Source organism: Physeter macrocephalus, chromosome 19 (assembly GCF_002837175.3).
Source record: "Physeter macrocephalus isolate SW-GA chromosome 19, ASM283717v5, whole genome shotgun sequence".
Taxonomy (NCBI): domain Eukaryota; kingdom Metazoa; phylum Chordata; class Mammalia; order Artiodactyla; family Physeteridae; genus Physeter; species Physeter macrocephalus.
Window position 1 is genome coordinate 50,830,450 of NC_041232.1, and position 23,186 is coordinate 50,853,635.

The window sequence follows — 23,186 nt, forward strand, 5'->3', positions numbered from 1 at the left end:
GGATCATCTTTACTATCATTATTCTGAATTCTTTTTCAGGTAGACTGCCTATTTCCTCTTCATTTGTTAGGTCTGGTGGGTTTTTGCCTTGCTCCTTCATCTGCTGTGTGTTTTTCTATCTTTTCATTTTGCTTATCTTACTGTGTTTGGGTTCTCCTTTTTGCAGGATGCAGGTTCGTACTTCCCGTTGTTTTTGGTGTCTGTCCCCAGTTGCTAAGGTTGGTTCAGTGGGTTGAGTAGGTTTCCTGGTTGAGGGGCCTAGTGCCTGTGTTCTGGTGGATGAGGCTGGATCTTGTCTTTCTAGTGGGAAGGTCCACGTCTGGTGGTGTGCTTTGGGGTGTCTGTAGCCTTATGATTTTGGGCAGCATCTATGCTAATGGATGGGGCTGTGTTCCTGTCTTTCTAGTTTTTGGGCATATGGTGTCCAGCACTGTAGCTTGCTGGTCGTTGAGTGAATTTGTGTCTTGGTGTTGAGAAGGAGATCTCTGGGAGATTTCTGCCGTTTGATATTATGTGGAGCTGGGAGGTCTCTTGTAAATCAGTGTCCTGAAGTTGGTTCTCCCACCTCAGAGACACAGCCCTGATGCCTGGCTGCAGCACCAACAACCTTTAATCCACATGGCTCAGAATAAATGGGAGAAAAAATAGAAAGGAAAGAAGGGAAGGAAGGAAGGAAGGAAGGAAGAAATGAAGGAAAGAAAGGAATGAAGAAATGAAGGAAGAAAGAAAGGAAGAAAGGAAGAAAGAAAAGCAGAAAGAAAGGAAGAAAGAAAGAAGTTAAAATAAAGTAGGATAAAATAAAGTTATTAAAATAATAGAAAGGAAAGAAGGGAAGGAAGGAAGGAAGGAAGGAAGAAATGAAGGAAAGAAAGGAATGAAGAAATGAAGGAAGAAAGAAAGGAAGAAAGGAAGAAAGAAAAGCAGAAAGAAAGGAAGAAAGAAAGAAGTTAAAATAAAGTAGGATAAAATAAAGTTATTAAAATAATAAATAATTATTAAGAAGAAAAATTTTAAAAAGTAACAAAAAACAAAACAAAACAAATAAAAACGGGATGGTTAGAACCCTAGGACAAATGGTGAAAGCAAAGCTATACAGACAAAATATCACACAGAAGCACACACATACACACTCACAAAAAGAGGAAAAGGGGAAAAAAATAATGTATCTTGCTCCCAAAATCCACCTCCTCAACTTGGGATGATTCGCTGTCTTTTCAGGTATCCCACAGATGCAGGGCACTTCAAGTTGATTGTGGAGCTTTAATCCGCTGCTTCTGAGGCTGCTTGGAGAGACCTCCCCCTCTCCTGTTTGTTCGCACAGCTCTTGGGTTTCAGCTTTGGACTTGGCCCCGCCTCTGCGCGTAGGTCGCCCGAGTGCGTCTGCTGTTCGCTCAGAAAGGATGGGGTTAAAGGAGAAGCTGATTCAGGGACTCTGGCTCACTCAGCCCGGGGGCAGGGAGGGGTACAGATGCGGAATGAGCCTGCGGCAGCAGAGGCCAGTGTGAAGTTGCACCAGCCTGAGGTGCACCGTGTGTTCTCCCGGGGAAGTTGTCCCTGGATCCCGGGACCCTGTCAGTGGCGGGCTGCACAGGCTCCGGGGAGGGGAGGTGTGGAGAGTGACCTGTGCTCGCACACAGGCTTCTTGGTGGTGGCAGCAGAAGCCTTAGCGTCTCATGCCCATCTCTGGTGTCCGCGCTGATAGGCGTGGCTCGCACCTGTTTCCGGAGGTCATTTAATAGGTGCGCTTAATCCCCTCTCCTCTCGCACCAGGAAGCAAAGAGGGAAGAAAAAGTCTCTTGCCTCTTCGGCAGCTCCAGACTTCTCCCGGACTCCCTCCTGGCTATCCGTGGTGCACTAGCCCCTTCAGGCTGTGTTCACGCAGCCAACCCCAGTCCTCTCCCGGCTTCCGACCGAAGACCGATCCTCAGCTCCCAGCCCTCGCCCGTCCCGGCCGTTGAGCAGAGAAGCCTCTTGGGCTGGTGAGTGCTGGTCGGCACAGATCCTCTGTGCAGGAATCTCTCCGCTTTGCCCTCCGCACCCTGTTACTGTGCTCTCCTCCATGGCTCTGAAGCTTCCCCCTCTGCCACCCACCGTCTCCGCCCGTGAAGGGGCTTTTAGTGTGTGGAAACCTTTCCTCCCTCACAGCTCCCTCCCACTGGTGCAGGTCCCGTCCCTATTCTTTTGTCTCTGTTTATTCTTTTTTCTTTTTCCCTACCCAGGTACGTGGGGAAGTTTCTTGCCTTTTGGAAGGTCTGAGGTCTTCTGTCAGTGTTCAGTGGATGTTCTATAGGAGCAGTTCCACGTGTAGATGTATTTCTGATGTATCTGTGGGGAGGAAGGTGATCTCTGCGTCTTACTCTTCCGCCATCTTCCTATGCTCCTGACAAAATTTTAAGTAAGGCCCCCACCCTCCTTATCATCTCCATCCCAGAGTTTTTACAATCTCGAAGGTGCCATAGTTACCATTTTCAATTCTTCTTTCTCTGAAGAAACAATTCATGGTCCTCATCCTCCCTCCATACCCAACCTCCTCCAGCTCTTCTCTTCTTGATTACATCTGCCATTACCAAGGGTAGATCCCGCTTCTTCTCCTGACCTACCTAAGCACTGAAAACTCCAGCCCCACCAAGGTTCCACCCACTTGGAATCTTGCATCATCTTCTGAACTACCAATGCCACCCTTCAGGCCTTTCTTGATATCTGATAACATCTTATGTTTTGAATAGCTGCCATTAATTAGTTGGAAATGTGAAGAGTTAATTAGTGAAATGGCATGATTTAGAGGGGTTTTTCTTAAGGTTTTCCATGTTTACTAGAACCCCAAAATTTAAACCACACTGTGGATGAGAGAGAGATCATAATGAAGCCAAGAATGGATGTATAGAAACATTCAAGTGGAATTGAGCACAGAAAGTTAGAAAGGAGAATGACAATTTTTTAAAAATCCAGAAATCTATATGTTATATAAAATATATACTATAAAAATTATATATTAAACTCTGTTGATCAGTCACAACTGTGGAAATATCTATTACATATAAATAACATTCTCCAAAATGTGTAAAAATGTGTTAAAATAAATACTTGATTTACCAGAATTTTTATAATAGTTTACTTATTTTGATGATTATATAGTTAAAATGTGTTCTACTTCTTTGATTTCTTAAAAAGGGTAGTATACAAAATAGCTTTCAAAACAATTATTGTCATCTACTTCATATACTTTGCAATTTTCTTCTTGAATAAATGACCCCAGGGCTGTGTTTTTGCATTCTTGTGAAAGTTTCTAAAATTTTCTATCTCTTTTCTTACTCTAAGACTATTGATAGCACCTCCTGCTTTGAGTGTGATTTATTGAGCTGCCTTTTTCTTTCAGTCTTATGATTTTAATCTGCTTTTGGATTGGAGAGTTAAATGTTATCCTTGTAAGATTTAGTAATAAAGTAAGTGTCATTTGTCATGATGACCATACTTAGGAGTTATGATTTGATATCTGATTATCACTGTTTAAACCAATGAGCTACCTTTCATTTAATTCCAGATTTTATTCCTATTGGTAAAATTCTAGATTGACATCAGAACAATGGGTCATTATTATTTTCAATATTATAACATAAAGATTTATTGATTTATAAGGGATACAAAGTTATAAAACTTAGAGCCAGAAGGGACCTATGTCTTAAAGAGATCACCCATCCTCCTAGAGTTCAATTATCCTCAGAATATAAAATGAAGATGAAATAGAAGCAACAGGCAAACTACTTCAATGATTTAGTGACAGGGTTGTGTGAAAGGTATAGAGAATAAAGTTTTAAGTTGCTATTTCAAATAACCATCTATTTTCCATTCTGAAGCTTGTGGACTGGTAAGTTTAGCTTTGATAATGGAGCCATTTGGACTGTGCTTATCTTTTTGAAAACTGAAGATGATTTTTGAAACAGAAGCACTGCCAAACAAGAGAAAGCTATCAAAATCTTTATTTGGTTGTAGACATATTAGACTGGAGTCATTTGGAACAAATATGGAGCTACTTTGGTCTCAACCAAAGCAAACGTGGAGACACCACAGTGTCCGTTAATGAGTTTTTGGAGTACTGTGTGTTTCCAGACTTCAGGTCACTAGTACACAGTGAGATGCTGGCTCAGAAGAAGAGTTCATCCATTAAGTGCATACTGATTCTGGAAAATATCTCACTTACTCCTGCCCATAACCTCCCTACTCCAGAAGTCATCACAAATTCTTGCAGAGAAACGATGGGGATAGAGAAAGAGAGAGGAGGACATGGATTTTTCATATTTGGAAGCACATTCCCTTTGTGTCATATTGGACCAAGAGCTATTCCTGACAAGCTATTTTTGGGGGAAAGAGCATAGGACTATACGAACTCATATTCCTTTTCTTAGAGAGTCCAAGTCTCAAAAGGGAGAGAAGATTCTTCCACATGAAATATCCCATAAACCTAAGTCAGAGTTTTCATGTGACCTTATGACCTGGTTGATTAGGCCTCAGTACTCTCTGCTTTTTATTACTCAGTTATATATTTTTTCATGCAATCACTCCATTAATATGAGTTGGACACTCATTAAAGGTAAGGCATTTATACACACAAAATCTTTTGAACAATGGGAACCAAGTCAAGGACTACAGTGAAACACCCCTACGGACACCATAAACGACTTCCAGACATTTCAAAACAAAAGGCATCTCCTGTGTTACTTGCCCCAGGAGGCCCTAACTCCCAACGGGAAAAGTCCTTTGTTTAAGTTTTGGTTTGAGTCAGCAGTTTTCTTCATCTCCTTCCTCACCACATGTCATCTGCTCCTCTCCACCCCTCAAATAAAATCTATACAGAATCTCTCAGGCAAATATATGCACCAAGATACACACAATCGGGAAATGCCTGATCTTGTTCCTATGTCTGGTGACTTGCAGTTTCTGAGAGATCAGTAGGAACCGGTATTTTCATCCTAGCATCTCTTATCAAAAAGAGTTCTAGAAATGTTTAAGAGAGAGCTAGTGATGCCTAAATTTTGTGATTTTTTTCCCTTAGCTTGTTATTATTTACAACTGAAACAAAATGAAGTTTGATAGAAGTTTATACTGATTTTTTTTAAACTATCACCCTAATACATCCTAATCTTTCAATTCTAATTCGACACACAGAAGTCAATAATCAAGCTTTATTTCCAACTTCTAATTGGCTGTAAACTAGTGAGCATGTACTTTTACTAAACTTCACCTATCAAGAGTATCTGTCGTTACAGCATCATAGGTTCAGCTCATTATAGTAGCCCATCTGAAGCTCCCCTTTCCCCTCATCCATACTGTAAAGCCAATTACATTCACAAATTTGCCATGCAGTTCTGCTTTCAGCTTCACAAATTGTTACTGCGAGAAGATAATGCAAACTCATGGCTATTATTTTTTATCTTAGTGAAGGTCCTAATCTAAGTCATATTTCCCATGTAGGTCTTCTCAGTCTGGCTTCTCTACTGAATTTTTCTGTTTCTCTGGACCTTTAACTCATATTGTCTTGTATTACTGGAATTACCATTACCTCTCTTTTGAGCTAGTATATTCTAGCACACTCCCACATCATAGATATAATTTAACTTAAACACTACTTTCCTTGTAATTGAGTTTCTTTTAAGGAGTGGGGTCACTGGGGTGGGATGGTGATGACCGTTTTATATTGGGATGTAAAATTACTGGTAGTCAACTTGAAAGTTCCCTCTACCATCTTTGAAATATCTTTCATAATGACATTTGTCATAGTCTGTCATTTTGGTGGATTTTTGCAATGCTTATTTGCTATTCTAAAAGTAAGGCTGCCTGAAGGCAGGATCTGGGTTTTATATCTTTTCATGCTCCTCTTCCCCCAATAAATCACATTGCCTTAAGTATAGTAGGTGCTTAGCAAATTATGCACTGAATGAATGGATTCCAGGTGCCTCTATCATTTCCTCCCTTGCTGTCCTGAATTGGGATGTCACAGGGGACTAAGCCCTGCTGGGTGAATGAACTGTCCTGGAGCACAGTTTATTTCTCAAATGCAAATCACACACACTCTGGTTGAGAGGCACAGGTTTATTATTAATGAGATTGGGAAATGTGGCTTTTGACTGAAGGGAGGGTGGAGTGTGTGTTTCTTGTCATCTTCCAGGAAAGCCTAGGTTTACCAGGACACAATGAGCCGTTGTCCTTAATTAGAATTTACTTCTAATTTAAGAAGAAAGAGATAAAGGAGAGAAAACTTGTTCACATTGAGGAGTTAGTAAAATAAGAGGTGATGAAATTAAACACAATCACATTGTTAAGGAAGAGCTTAGGAGCAGCTCAGTCTTCCATATGATACACTTCTTTACCTCCTGCTCTGGGGCAGGAAGATCACATCTGCAGTTTTTTATTAATATAGAAAACAATACTTGAGCAAGTCATCTATGACTGAAATGTTTGAAACCCAGATAGTATCCTGAAGGTTTTTAGATTTATAAACTACAATAAAATACAATAAGGGGAGCTCAAAGCTCTTAGGAAAAACGAAACAATTAACAAAATATTACTTAATGAATTAAAGCCTAGTGCCAGGTGTGACTGGCAGAGAGGTTCTTTACCTTGTACCAATGCTCCTTCCCCTGGACAAGAAATAAGAGACTTCTGACAACGTTTCTACATTCTGGAAAGACTTGAAAAGTAACTACTGTTCTCTTTTTCTTCTCACTGGTCCCTCTCCATAGAAAGAGGAGCAACCAATTAGATCCGTCAGAGTCAGATGCTTAGTGGGACCTGTTGACAGTAATGCACACATGTACCCTGACTCTGTCTGGGACCTGCCTATCTCCTGGATTGGTAATCAGGGTAGTGGGCTTTCATCTGCTTCTTTCTCCCTTATAGGATGTTCTCCTTTCCATGCAGGGAAGAGCCAACCTTTAACCTGCCCATTTTCAGTTGGAGGGTAATGAGATCTCTGCATTCCTGTGGACTCAGCTGACCCCCAATTAATTGTTAATGGACAATGATGCACTATTTGGGTCTTCAAACTGTAGCCATTTCTTTTAACACAATTTACCAGAAACTATTGATTAATCACAATTAATAAAGCTGGTGTTTTAAGTCTTGATTTGGTTAATGAGTTTTGTACCTCTTCTCTCCTTAGATTAAAAGTTGGGGAAGGGAGGATGGTGGAATTGTCACCTCCAATTTCTAACCCTCAGATACAGTCAAATCTGAATTAACCATTATCTTAAGTTAACTTTATTTATTTATACAATTTTCTTTTAGGCTTCTAAAGATGAAATATTTTACATAAGAAAAATATAGAATTTTTAAAAGAAAATAATTCAGAATTAGTCCATATTTAGTTTAGTTTCTCATCTCTCTGATCTGAGAGTGAGGAGAAGGTATGTTGGTGATTTGATGGCAAAGAAGAAGAAAGAAAATTCTATACATACTTACCTTAAAAAGTGGAAGAGTGAATTGACTAATGAAATGTATAAGACTTCTGGATAGTGTTGAAGGCCCACTTGAAGTGTATGGTCTTATATTTAAAGTGAAACCAGTTAAGAAGTTGATAGGAAAATCTTGTTAGTAATTATATGACATTTCCTTCCTTCCCCTTTCTCTTTCTTGAACCTATAACCAGTCTTCTGAATTCTATCTCTATTCTATACTTGTGGGTATATGTGTGTTGTGTGTATATATATAGTGTCACTACCTACATATGTAGCCCTAAACCCAAAACTGCTTAATTTACATGGCTTTGAGCTTTAAAATATATTGAACGTATTCTTCTGTGACTTCATTTTGTTCCATATTATATTTATTAGCTACATCCATACTGTTGCTTAGAGATGTAATTCATTTATTTTCGCTCACTGTATAGCTTTTGTTTTTGTTATTACAGAAGTGCTGTATGGCCATTCTTATGCATAACTCTTGTTTTATGTGTGCAATTTCTCTGAGTTACTCACCTAAGAATGAAATTGTTTGCTCATAGAGTAGACATGCGTTTAAAGATAATGCTAAATTGCTTCCCAAATTGGTGGTAGAAATTTATATTCTCCCCAGCAGCAGTTTCTAGAACAATTTCAGTTGCTTAGATACAGGCACTCTATAGGCAGAAGGATAGATTTAACCAGATTGAAGGATTGCCCAATGAATATGATAAAAGGGACACGGGAATTAAGATTTTATCAAAGCAGTGATTAAAATGAAGTTCCATGGAAATTAAGTTGGGCAGAATAGGAAGCAAGGATCTGAGTGAAAGATGAGTAAGGTAGGAATAGTTTGGAATCTATGAATTAGATGTCCCTTTAGCTGCACTGCAGAGACATAGATGGTGAGGTTTCACCCTTGGGCAGAGAGTCAAATTCAAATCCTAAAAGCGAAGCTTTAGACTTCAAAGGGAGAACAGAGTATGTAGATAAAATTGGGAGAAAGGAGCAAAAATTTCTCCTTAGATGTATCCAGATACATAGATTTTGCTTTTTAGTCAGAAACTGCTCTGAGAAAGTACAAAAATAGTGAAATCTAATGAATTAAACTTTTGCATTCAGGTACACTTGAATGGTTGTGACCAGAAAGAGGAGGTGTCATTGTGAGTATAAACCTATTAAGAATATTTATTTGACCTCCGCACATGAAACAAGAACAACAATAATATCAAAATAAAAATAAAGAGAGAATTTTAAGTAGCTTGAGGAAAGGCATTCAGCTCACAAGTTGAAAAAATCAAAATGCAAAACCAGGTCTATCAATTCTAATACCCAGGAAGCTGCAAGGTTTTTTCTGGAGTGGTAATTCTTCAGCATTTTTAGAATGGACTTCTTTGGGATTCAAAGGAAACTATGGTCTGTCTCTTGAGAATAAGCATAGACTTTCATAAACGCTACACTTTGTATTCCATTTCAGGACGTTCTAGAGCCTCAGAAGCTCTATCTATGGATCCCCACTGGGCCTAGGGCAGAAGCACCGTACAGAGAGTTAAATGAGTTGTGTTCTGTAGGGAGGGACTCAGGCTGGTGAGCAAGGGGGAGACGCAAGTCCTGCTGGCCTTCCACTCAGCATGCTGGGTGCTGGTAAACAACTGTATTCAAAGACAGAGAAAGGCGCATTTTCCTAATTCATCTGCCTAAAGAAGACATTTTTTGTAATCCCCAAATAGATGTGCTATGGGCAAGCCCAGGTTATATCTCTTACTATAGATGGTTTCTGTGGTTGATTTAATCATTTCACATTATAGCTTCTTTTTCAATAGGTTCATCTTTAGAAAACTAACATATGTAGGCCCTTTATTGTCAGCTATATTGTCCCGCTCAGCTGTGTTCACCAGTGCCCGTGGTCATGGATGGTACTTCCATCTTCCCCAGCACACAGCAGTTTTGTTATACACTAAGATACGCAATATTTCATGCTTGATTGATTACTGATTGGTAGATGAATTAAATCTAAAACACATTTTAAAAATAACTGATTGGGGCTTCCCTGGTGGTGCAGTGGTTGAGAGCCCGCCTGCCAATGCAGGGGACACGGGTTCATGCCCCGGTCCGGGAAGATCCCACATGCTGTGGAGCGGCTGAGCCCGTGAGCCATGGCCGCTGAGCCTGTGCGTCTGGAGCCTGTGCTCCACAACGGGAGAGGCCACGACAGTGAGAGGCCCACATACTGCAAAAAAAAAAGAAAAAAAACCTGATTATTTGAATCTAGTGGTATCGATGTTTTGTATTTCATTTAGGCTTTTTCTTTGGAAGAAAGGTAGGCTCTGTCCTGAGCTTCAAAGAATGGACTTGACCCAGCTCTTACATTGCATCTTTAGGGTTCCTGCTGCTGGGGTGAGGTTGGAGGTGGGGCAGGGGTTGGAAAACAATACCTTGGGAACTAGAGAGGGTTGTGACCAGCAAGTGGAGAAAATACGATCATGCCATTGAAGAGAATCAGATAAGTTTCATCCAGTTTCTACCAGACATGCACCCGAAGAGTTTTCTAAAGATTGCGAGTGATAGAAGCAGAATTGGAGATATTCAGGGAGATAAATGAATGGGAAAGATTTATTGATGAAGCATGTGTAGAACTAAATGTGGAAGTTAAAACAGTAGAAAATGAGGTCCAGGACAGGAAATGGAGGGAAGAGACAGAATGTTTTGGGGAGGAGGAGCATGTGGGGAACAGAAAGTGAAGACAGAGCTATGATAAGAGTCATAGCATGGAGGGTGAGTTAGAACCTGAGTGATTTGAAAAAAAAAAATACAAAAACAAAAAACAAAAAACACTTCCTCTGGGCATTGGCGACATACACTTGGGTCTTGGCATAAGAAGTGAGGCATGGATCTCATTAATTAACCCTGAGGGAATCTACACCTGTTTATGCCTTTATCTCATTCTGTCAAGTCAAATTTCTAAATGTTGTAGGTGCCCAATGAATGTCCAAATAAATGAGTCGCTACAAGAATGGTCTGTTGGCAGGTCACGTAGAGGTGGATCCAGAGTTAACTGTAAGACTTGGTGCATGCTTATTCTCAGAAAATTAAAGCAAGTCTTAGATTAAAACAATAAGGATAGAGGAAGATCAATTATATTAGAATATACTGTGTCCCTATCTCATTTTAAAATTTAGTTTTTATCTAAAGCATTTTCAGCTCCTTTGGCTCAATGGAACTGATACCTTAGTGAGAGAAGTGAGGCCTGGGGTGCTGGAGCACAGAGGAAACTGTGGACCAAGTTCTGCATCAGAGGTGCATGACCCGCTCTGTTGCAGAATTATTGTTTCTACCTATTTCTATGTATATAATAAGTCACTCTGAAACTTCATGGTCTAAAAAACTTGGACTCACTCTTGTGGTTGCAAGCAGATGGCCACTAGGACAGTAGGAAGGTCCAAGATGACCTCTCTCCATTTCTGAGACCTTGGCACCAGGCTCTATCATTCACTGCCCAGGTCTGGCCTCCTTACAGGGAGAGAGCATCATTCTAAAAGTGGAAGCTATAGCTTCTTACACTCCAGGTTCCAGAACTCACACAACCTCATTCCACCCTAAATGATTGGGCAAAGTAAGTTATAAGTCCAGGCCAGGGCCATGGCTGGGTAAAGGGACTCTACCTCTAATGGGAAGAGTTACAAAACACTGTGACCAGGGTTTCCAATCTACTACAATTGTCACCTAAACTCTGTGGTCCACTGTTTATGAACTTTTAAAAATGCAAATACTGAACTTGATGATCTCTAATGCCCTTTTCATTTCCAAAATTAAACAAAAAATTTCTAAGAAGTTTAATTCTCTGTTTACTTCTGAGGGAATAGAGACTGGAGATCTAGAACTCTTTCAGGACCACACGGCTGGCGAATGGTCTGCTGAGGACAATATAACACCACACACTGGGGCTCTTTCCCTGCTATGGCTCTGGGCCTGGTGGGTTTTTTCCCAGCTCTATTGAGGTATATGATAAATAAAATTGTAACATATTAAAAGTATACAACATGATGATTTTATATGTGTGTACATTATGAAAGGGTTCTCACAATTCAGTTAATTAACACATCCATCACCTCCCAGTTACTTTTTTTCTCTGAGGTCTCTTAATTTCTACTCACACAGCAAATTTCAATTATGCAATACAGTGTTTTCAACTATAGTTACCATGTTATTTATTATATCCTCAGACCTTATTTATCTTAAAACTGAAAGTTTGTCTTCAGCCTCTCCTCATTTTCCCTACCCTCCAGCCCTAGGAAACCACCATTCTACTCTCTACTCTCTGTTTCTATGAGTTTAGCTTTTTTTCTTACATTCTACATGTAAGTGATACTATGCAATATTCACCATTCTTTGTCTGGCTTATTTCTCACAATCTCAACATAACAAAGACAAATGCTTTTTAATCAAACAATTGGAATTAACACTTACATCTCCTCTTAGCCTCACTTCAGACCAACTAAAAGAGGATCTTAAAGAGTATAGCCCAAACTTCGGCATTTTTAGCAAGGACTGCAGCTGACTGTGTCACATGACCATTGATGTTTAAGAACCATGACAATAATGTTTACGATCATAGATATAATAAAGAGTGAACTTAAAAGTGACTTTCCCAATCTAAACCTCATATTTCTTATCTAAAAAATGTTAATAATCACTTGTTAGGGTTTTTGTGACATATGTACAAATGTTTGAAAAATATAGGCAGCATTCAATAAACTAGACTTACTATTGTTTTTTTTTAATATTATTACTATTACTATAGTTATTAAAATGGTGACTATTAGTATAAGAATAATATGAGCTCCATAAGTGTAAAGATCATCTCTGGTTTAAAACTATATTTAGATATATCTGTCACACAGTAGGTGTTTAATAGTTATTTTGTTCAGAGTATAATTGATAGGACTAATTACTTTAAAAAGCACTTTGTACTGTCTATCATTTAGTTAGTGTTCAATACATGTTAGTTACTATTTTTTAGTAGAAAATGCTGTCCATAATATCTGCTTCAGATATTCTCTTCATTTACCATTTATACATGCTGTTTTATATGACTTTTATAGTTTACCATGCTTCTCATGCACATTGCAAAACTGATGCATGATCCCTATCTTTGGGGAGGGTAAACTGCACAGAAGTGACAATAAATGTGCACTTGAAAAGATAAGAATTATTTGCCCCCTGTAAAATCATCACATTCAATGGAGAGTTCTGCATGTGACATAACAAGTGGTACAGTTTTGAATGATGGCAAAGATTTTACAGAGGAAGCAGAACTTGTGATGGTCCTGGGGAGATTCAGAAGAGAAGGTAGGGCTTGGGGACAGCATGACTGAAGCTGTAGCTATGGGAGTGAACATGGACTTTTGTGGGGAAAATGAGGGCCTGTATGGGATAGAGGTATTGGATAGGCAAGAGTGGGAGGCAAGATTGAAAACATAGATTGAGCTCTGCTTGTGGGGGTTAGATGCCAGGAACTTCTGAAGGAAAGGGTCTTGAGGAAGAGAGCGTCATTATAAAATAAATGTGTTGGTTTTTGCAAAACCAGTTCGAGTTGTTTTCTCTGAAGGCAGGAGACAGGCACACTCTAATAACATGAAAATGTCTCCAGTTTTTGAATCCCCCTCTGACCTACTTCTAGTTTTCAGTTAAAGCTTCAATTATAGAACTAGATGTCTAAACTATGTGTGAAATACTATGAAATTAGTAGTAATTAATGATTATTATGATAGCTATGTTATTAACAACATTAGAAAGAACAAGATTATGTCATCATTACATCTTTAAACAGTGTGAGGGGGCATGAAGAAAAGAACAACTGCCATAAATGATAGCTTCTGTAATAGGCAGATAGAAGGTATTTCTGATAATAAACCTGTGAAAAAAGAAAAACTGGAAAGTGTATGAGAAGAGTTATGAATGTGGAAAGTTGTTAGCAATCTGGACAAGTAAGAGGAAAAATATATATATATCAACATAGAGCTCCACTCAAACAACCACTTCCTCTGAAAACATCAGTATTGGTCAACAAAGCTTCCAGGACCCCAAGGGTCAAAGGATGGGATGCCAAAGCCTCCTTTTCACTGGGATGGGGGTAGGGAGCAATATGTAATACAGTCAACAGCCCTTCAATACATCCATGCACATCTTCACCCTGAGGGAGGAATTGTGTTTAAAACTCCAAATGTGGAAACATGCAATCAACTAAAGAAAACACCGTGGACTAATTCTATTTAAAAATTATAAAACACACATGACAAACATTATAAATCTTCATTGAAACACTTTTAAAAATCCAAATAGTCATTTTGTGTTCTGTGATGAGAAGATAAAATATAGTTTAAATAGTTATTTTCCCAAATTAATTTAAATATTTGATACTCCCAAAGGGACTATTAATTTTTAATGTTTATTAACATTTTTATTGAATTTGACAAACTCTCAAGTACATATCATATGTACTTGAGATATATGATATGTCTCAAGTATCAACAATATCTAACACATTTTCAAAAAGTTATATTAATAAAATGAGGTGTAAAGTATCCTTCCAGATATTAACACGTACTAAAGAGCTATAACTAAAACAATTGATATTGTTGTAAGATGAATGGAAGAAAAAACCTAAATAAAGAAGCCTAGTCATAGGACTGTGTAAATTTATCTAGTTGTATAGTTGATATTTCAAATAAGGATAGAACTAATAGACTATTGAAGCAATTGTTTTGAGATATTTGGATACTCATTTGGAAAAAAATAAAATTAGGCCTCATGTTGGGTTGGCCAAAAAGTTTGTTCAAGCTTTTCCATTAGATGCTACAGGAAAACCCGAATGAACTTTTTGGCCAACTCAATACTTACTTAAATCATCTGTGTCTGGCTTCTAGATAAGAAGCCAAAATGTAAAAAAAAAAAAAAAAAATTATTACAGGAACATTTAGAATTGCTCAATCATACAGCAAGGAATTGTTTTGGTAACATTGAAGAGGGAAAGGCTATCTTAAGCATGATAGAAACCCAGATATGAAAAATTACTGAAGAATTTGATGCATCAAATGTCTTTAAATGAGCAAAAACGTAATTAAGAAAATTAAAAGGCAAGTGAGGAATGAAATCAGGGACAATTATTTAAATGACAAGTTCACAAGTAAGAAATGCAAATGAAAAATAAGTATGTAAAATGCTTAAATTTACTTCAATACAAAAACTAAAATTACTAGATATATAATCATTGAATACATGGCGTTGCAAAGCATGATGATAATCCAATGGGTGAGAATTTGAGGAAATAAACATGTTATTTTTTGTGACTCTGGAAAATGGTAAAATATTTTTGTGACAATTTTAATTGTTATTTTAAAATTAACTGGACAAAAGTGACTTTGTTTCCTCTTGTGCCCTTCTATGACTTTTAAACACAAATAGATTTGTTCTGTTCTATTGCTGTATAGTGTACAATTATATGGATATACAGATTTAGATATTCTCTCATTAAAGGACATATCTAGTGATTTTGCCCTTTCTTTCCTATTGCTGTAATTTTTTTCTTCTCTCTTTGTTCTACTTGCTAGATGGTTGTTAATTTTATTGATCGCTCCAAAGAACTAGCTTTTGGTTTCATTGATTTTCTATATGGTTTTTCTGTTTTCCATGTAATTCTTTTCAGTTCTACTCTTTATTATTTTTTTCCTTCTGCTTGTTTTGGGTTTATTTTGCTCTTCTTTTAATAGTTCCTTGAGATGGAAGCTTAGGTTGTTGATTTGAGGCATTTCTTCTTTTCTAATAAAAGTATTTGGTGCTATAAAATGTACTCTAAGTCCTGCTTTAGCTTCATCACACTAATTTTGATATGATGTATTTTAATTTTTGGTCAAAATGTTTCCTAGTTTCCCTTGATCCATGGGTTATTTATAATTGTGTTCTTTAATTTCTAATTTTTTGAAGACTTTTTATGCTTTCTTTCATAGACTTCTAATTTCATTCCATTATCATTGGAAAATACACTTTTTATTATTTCAATTTGTTTAGACTTGGTAAAGTTTGTTTTATAACCCAGAATATAATCTATCAAGGTGAATGTTCCTTATTTATCCTATTATTGTTTGGTGGAGTGATCTATACATGTCAGTTAGATCCAGATGGTTGATGGTATTATTCAGTTATTTTATATCCTTGCTAATTTTGTTGTCTATTAGTTCTATCTATTTCTGGGAGAGATGATAAAGTTTCCAATTATAATTGTGGATTTTTCTTTTCAGTTCTGTCAGTTTGTTTTTATTTTGTTTTGTTGTTTATGTATTTTGAAGCTCTCTTGATAGGTGCATATACATTTAGGATTATTATGCATTTTGGGAAATTGACATTTTCTTTGTTAATTAATGTTACTTTTGTCTCTGATAATTTCTTTTGCTCTGTTGTCTATTTTGCCTGATATTATGAAGTTGCTCCAGCATTGTGAGTTTATGAGAGTATGCAGTGTGTGCATCAAATTTACATTTCTTTACCATCATTTTACTTTTAATACATCTATGCCATTATATTTTAAATTAATTTCTTACAGTTATCCTGGCACAGTATATAGTTAGATAGTGTGTATGCATGTGTGTGTGCATACATCTGTGTTTTAATCCATTCTGATAATTTTTGTCTTAAAAATTGGCTTGTTGAGACCATTTGTATTTAATATAATTATTGAAATATTTTGATTTAGGTCTACCATTTTATTATTTATTTGTTTTTTTCCCTTTGTATTCTGTTCCTCTGTTTCCATGATCTTACTTTCTTTGGGATTATTTGAGCATTACTTAATATTTCACTATAATTTATGTACTGTGTTTCTCACTATATCTTCGGGCAGAAATTTTTAGTGAGTGCTCTAGGTGTTACAACATACATACTCAATTTTAACAGGGTCAATATTTTACCAATTCAAATGGAATATATGAAGCTTACCAAAGCTTACCAGTCTATAGGGCCCTTTACACCCATTATATTATAGTTGCCTGTTTGGGGTTGACTAAACTACGTAAATCTATAGTTTTATATCTTTTGACAATTTTGGAAATTTAAACCATAATTCAAATATATTTTACAACGTCACTTTATTTCTCCTCCTTTTCTGGAACTTCAATTACACAAATGTTAGACTTCAAAAAAATTTTTCACAGGTCTCTGTCCATTTTTATTATCTTTTTTTCTGTATATTATCCATACTGGATAATTTCTATTGATAAGGTTTCCTGACTCTTTCCCCTGTCACTTTTATTCTGCTCTGGAGTCTATCTAGATGTTTTATGTATTTTTTTTGCTTATTGAGTTTTAATTGTGTTTTCCAGGTCTTAAATATACATTTTATTCTTCAAAACATCTTCAGTTTCTTTTCTGAGACTTTCTATCTTTACATTAGTTTCAATAATATTAATGTTTGCTTGCTAGAACATATTTAGAGTAGTTACTTGAAAGTCTTTATCAGATAATTCCAAAATCTGTGCCATCTTTGTGGTGGCATGTGTTGATTGTCTTTTTCCATACAGGTTGAGATATTCTAGTTTCTAAACATGCCAAGTAGTTTTGAATTGTATCCTGACATTTAAAATATTATGTTATGAGGCTCTGGGTCTTGTTTTAATCCTATGGAAAATACTGATATTTTTGTTTCAGGAGATTGTCAAAGGGTTATGCTCAGGCCATTAATTCGCACCTGCCTTCTGTGAACTTTTATTCTAATATTAGTTCCATTTTTAAAGTCCTTGCAATGCAACTAGAATCTGTCCTTAATGTAACTACCAAGTGACTAGCCTGGGACCTTGAGATAGTCTTTATATAAAATCGTGTCCATGTATATGTGTTTCTATCTTTTGATTATATATTCTGTTCCTTTAATCTTCATGACTATTCTTATCTCAAAAAAACACCTCTCAGTTACTCTAGTTTTTATATAAATCTCGCATAATAAACATAATTTCCCTGATTTTTCAATGTTGTTTACTTTTGCAGAACATTTTCATGTAAATTTTAGAAAAATCTGATTAATTTCAATACAATAGCTGGCTGGGACTACAATTTGGATTGAATTAAATCTATTAGTACTTTTGGAGAGAATTGACATCTTAATTATAGTGAGTCTTCCCATTCACAGACATGGTATATCTCTCTACTTATTTACTTCTCTCATCAATGATTATTGTTTTCAGTGATAGGTCTTAGACATTGTCAATTTTATTCCTAAGTTGTTATTGGTGTTTGATGATATTGTGAATGACAATTTATAATTTACTTTTTAAATTTTTAATATATAAAAATGAATAAGAATCGTTTTTACAGTTTTATTGAGATATAATTAATATATATAAGATTCACCCATTTAAATGTACAATTAAATGGGTTATAGTATATTTACAAAGCTGAGAAAATCTCCACAATTAAAATTTCATTACCTAAAAAAGAAGCCCTTACTCATTTCAGTCAGTCCCCATTTCACTTCTATCCATCCCCAGCCCTAGGCAGCCACTAGTCTATGTCTTGCCTCTGAGGATTTATCTATCCTAGAGATTTCCTCTAAACAGAGACATATAATATATAATCTTTTGTGACTGTCTTCTTTTACTTAGCATAATATTTTTGAGTTTCATCCATGATGTAACATACATCAATAAATCATTCCTTTTTATTGCTGAATGATATTTTATTGTAAAGATATGCCATACTTGAAATGTCCAACAAGCAGTTAATAATCATATTTGGTTTTTTCCATTTTGGCTGTTATGAATATTGCTGCTATAACTATTTGCTTACAAGTTCTTGTGTAGATGTATATTTTTGTTTCTCTTGGTTACATACCTATGAGAGGAGTTGCTGGGTTATATATTTAAACTATCTTTCTGTAAATTTATACATAAATTCTATGTTTAACATTTTAAGAAAAAAAAAAAACTCTTTGCAAAGTGACTGCATCATTTTATATTCTCACCAGTGTACAAGAGTTCCATTTTTCCACATCCTCACTAACATGTGTTACTATTTTTTAATAGTCAGTATAGTGGGTATGAAATGAAGTCTCATCGTGGTTTGGATATTTATTTCCTAATTGGTTAGTGATGTTGATATCTCTCCACGTGCTTGTTAGTCATTTGCATATTTTCTTCGGAGAAATGTCTATTCAGATAATTTACCCATTTTTTAAATTGGATTATTTATCTTTCTTTTACTGAGTTGCAAAAGTTGGATTCATATCCCTTATAAGATATGTAATTTGAAAGTATTTTCTCCCATTTTCTGACTTTTAACATTTTTTTTTTTTTTTTTTTTTTTGCGGTATGCAGGCCTCTTCAGAGAGTTTTATAATTTTAGCTCCTATATCTAGGTCTATGATCCATTTTGAGCTAATTGTTTTTCTATTATGTTAGGAAGGGGTAAAACTTTATTTATTTGCATGCAGATATCCAGTTGTCCCAAAATCATTTGCTGAAAGATTATTCTTTCCCCAGTGAATAGTCTTGACACCTTTGTCAAAAATCAATTTTCATAAATGTAAGGCTTATGGATGCTCAATTCTATTTCATTAATCTATATGTCTATCTTATCCTTAAACTAGCACTGCACTGTCTTGATTATTGTATTTAGCTTAATAGTAAGCATTGATATTGGAATGTGTGAATCCTCCAACTTTGTTCTTTTTTCAAGATCATTTTGGCTACCCTGGGTTCCTTACATTTCCATGTTAACTTTAGATTAACTGGTTAATCTCTGCAAAGCAAACAAACCAATTTTAAAAATAGTTGGTATTTGATAACAATTGTCCTGAATGTGTAGATCAATTTGGCGAGTATTTTCATCTCAACAATATTATGTTTTCTGATCCAAGAACACGGGATATGAGTACATTTTTCATATTAACTTTTTGTTCTGAGAACTTGCTTAATTTTTCTTACTTCTATGGGCCTTTTTGTCAATTTATTAATGTTTCTACAGGAACAATCATGTTTTCAATAAATAAAGCTATTTTAACATTTTTTTTCCAATACTTATGCTGTTAATTTCTTTATTTCTAAGATTTCTAGTGCAATTTTAAACAAAAATGAAGAGAACTGATATTCTCAAATGATATTTTATGATTTTGTTTATAATGTAAGTCTTAACTACAGGGTACTTCCATTTCTTTCTCTTTTGTGCTATTATTTTCATGGATTTTACTTACTTATATAATAAAAATGAAGTACTTTCACTATTCTTTTTGTAAATGGTCACACAATTTTAAACATAAAGAAAAGATAGAAAAAAATATTTTCACATACACTGACATTTTAAAAATTTCTGGGGCTTTTAATTCCTTTTTTGTGAATTCAAGTTTCCAGTTGGAATTACTTTCCTTTTGATTGAAAAACTTTTTTTGCTATTTCTTGCTGGCCAGTTATTTTCAACAAATTCTCTCATCTTTTTTTTTTTTTTTCTGAAAAGTCTTTCTTTTACCTTGGTATTTGAAAGAATTCTAGCTTTACAGTTTCAACACCTTGAACACAACATTCCAATGTCTCCTGTCTTGCATCATTTCTTATGTGAAGTCTGTGATTACTTTTCTTTGCTCCACTGGTGTATATAATGTCTATTTTTCTTTTTTCTTTTTGCTCTGACTGCTTTTAAGGCCTTATTTTTGTTATTAATTTTCAAAGATTTAATTACAATGTGTCTTGGTGTGATTTTTCCTTTGTGTTTATCCTGATTAGACTTTGACAAGGTTATTGGGTCTCCAAGTTTATAATTTTTATAAAATTTTGAAAACATTGGCCATTAATTCTCCAAATAATTTGCATCTCCTCCATTCATTGTGGAACTCTAATTATTAGTATATTAAACTGTTAATATTGTCCCTTGTCCCACAGGTCAAAAATGCTCTTTTCATGTTTATGTTTTCAATCTTTTTTTGTATGCTTCATTTGGAATAATTTTTACTGCTATGTCTTCAAGTTAATTATCATTTCTTGTGCATGTGTGTTTGTCCTGCCCAGGAAATTTTTTATTTCAGATAGTATATTTTAAATCTCTTCATATTCCATTTTATTCCATTTGTTTGTATTTTCTATTTTCTTCTCATCCATTCATGTTTTATTTGAAATACCTGAACATAGTTATAATAGCTGTTTTAAAGTTCTTGGCTACTAATTCCATCTTTTAAAAAATATTCTGAAACTTTCCCTTTATATATATATATTTTTTTTCTCCTAGTACTATGAAACATTTTCCTGCTTTTGGCATGTCTAATAAATTATGTTTGAATGATTCCATTATGATTTTTAGATGATTAAAATGTTAAGCATATGAAATTTGTTCTTATATAAATAATTTTTTTTTGAATTTAGCAGATAGTTACGTGACTTATATTTCAGACTCTGTTCTTTGTTTTTTTGAATCATGCTTTGATAGACAGGGTCTAGAGTAGCCTTTAATCAGGTTCTGTCCAATTACTCAAGTATGGCCCTCTAGCATTGCCCTTTACTAAACACCACAAGTGATGATTCTTTTCTCAATTTGTGGTGGAAACACAAACAATTCCTGGTATGACTTCTGGGATCTAGTCAGCTTACCTGACTTCTGCTCACAATATACAGCATGTTTTATTATTTAGCAATGGCTCATGAGGGAACATGCAGTTTTCTGAAATTATTTTTATTTTTTTAACATCTTTATTGAAGTATAGTTGCTTTACAATGGTATGTTAGTTTCTGCTGTATAACAAAGTGAATCGGCTATACGTAAACTTATATCCCAATATCTCCTCCCTCTTGCATCTCCCTCCCACCCTCCCTATCCAACCCATCTAGGTGGATACAAAGCACTGAGCTGGGGCTTCCCTGGTGGCGCAGTGGTTGCGCGTCCGCCTGCCGATGCAGGGGAACCGAGTTCGTGCCCCGGTCTGGGAGGATCCCACATGCTGCGGAGCGGCTGGGCCTGTGAGCCATGGCTGCTGGGCCTACGCGTCCAGAGCCTGTGCTCCACAACGGGAGAGGCTGCAGCAGAGGGAGGCCCGCATACCACAAAAAAAAAAAAAAAAAAAAAGAAAAAAAAAAGCACTGAGCTGATCTTTCTGTGCTATGTGACTGCTTCCCACTGGCTATCCATTTTACATTTGGTAGTGTAGATATGTCCATGCCACTCTCTCACTTTGTCCTAGCTTCCTCTCCCCCTTCCCCATGTCCTCAAGTCCATCTGAAATTGTTTTTATCATAGTTTACTCTTTTTGGAATTCTGCCCTGCAACTTCTGGTTACCTCAGACTCCCTGAACTTCAATCTGTCTTCTCAACTCAGTGAGACATCCATGTTCTCCTTGGAAGTTATTCCCCATGCCAGCATGGTGTTTTCCTCTGAGGACAGAGTCTGAAATAAAAGCACAAATGGAGATACATATATCATTTGTAAACATAATTGAAAATTGTAAACCAAGCTAACAAAATGTTAAATAAGATAAATTCTATCAACTTAATAATAATAGCAAAATAGAAATCTGAGAGTTTAGTTTCAAATTTTGAATTCTCAGAATCCTTAAATTTCCAACTTTGCTTGTTCTTTCTTCCTATCTACTCATGCACTTTGAGCAACATCTTGAAAAGGCCTGCTTAAGCTCTGCAAACAAGCCTATGGTGTGTAAACCACTAGTCTAGTCTGCCCTTATGGGTGGGAATGGAGTTGTAGTAAGGTAGTTATAAATGAAATTGAGGCTTTTACATTTTTGTTTTCATTGTATACTAAGTATAGTTTGAACATTTTACAAAATGGTGTTTTCATTCATTTCTGTTTATTATACATGTGTATATGTGTAAGTAAAATTATATGTGTACATACACAAATGCACATGTATAATAAACCTTCTCCACGTATGTAATTTTTATGATAGTGTGTTGAATCCATAAATGAAACTGCTTCTTTTTTTGTCTTCATTAGAAACCCAATCCAAGCTAATGTAAATTGTTTGTATACGTGTGTGTTTGTGTGTGTGTGTGTGTGTGTGTGTGTGTGTAAACAGGGGGCAGAGACACAGAGAGACAGAGAAACAGAGAGAGAGAAAAATTCATGTAAGAATACAAATGGACCTTTGTAACTATTTTACCAAACTTTACTCACTTAAATACTGCTCAGTGGAAAAACGTTAAGTTTGGTGTAGAACTCTCCTTGACCCATATTAAATAAATGCAAATATGTAAAGCACTCAGTTATTGACTGTAATAGTCATATTCAATAATGTTAGATTCCTACTTCTCCCACTCTCTCAGTTTCTCAGAAATCATATATATTAATGATACTCTCATGGAGTAATTTCTCAATCTTCATAGTCTAGCCCACTAATGACTAAAAAGGGAAATATTTCAGGCCTATTAGGGATTGGGGATGATGACAAAGACATCTAAACTTGGTAGTCGATGGAGCTTCAAATCAAATTATGTGTATATAGACTTTCTTTCCCCCTGCTCTGAGCTGATGTTATTCAGAGGGATAGGTAGCATGAAAACCAGACCATTAAATTCAGAGAATGCGGCCTATATAAGGAAAACCCAAAAGAGGAAACATGGGTAAAGATAATTTCTCATAAAAGAGTTAAATTCTAAATGATTTAGCTTCATCTGATATCTATAGAAACAGGAATTGGGTGAGAATGGAAGGATTAGACGTCACCTCAGAATCCCCATTCCACCTTCCTCATGGTGGTCGTGTCCCAACATTTT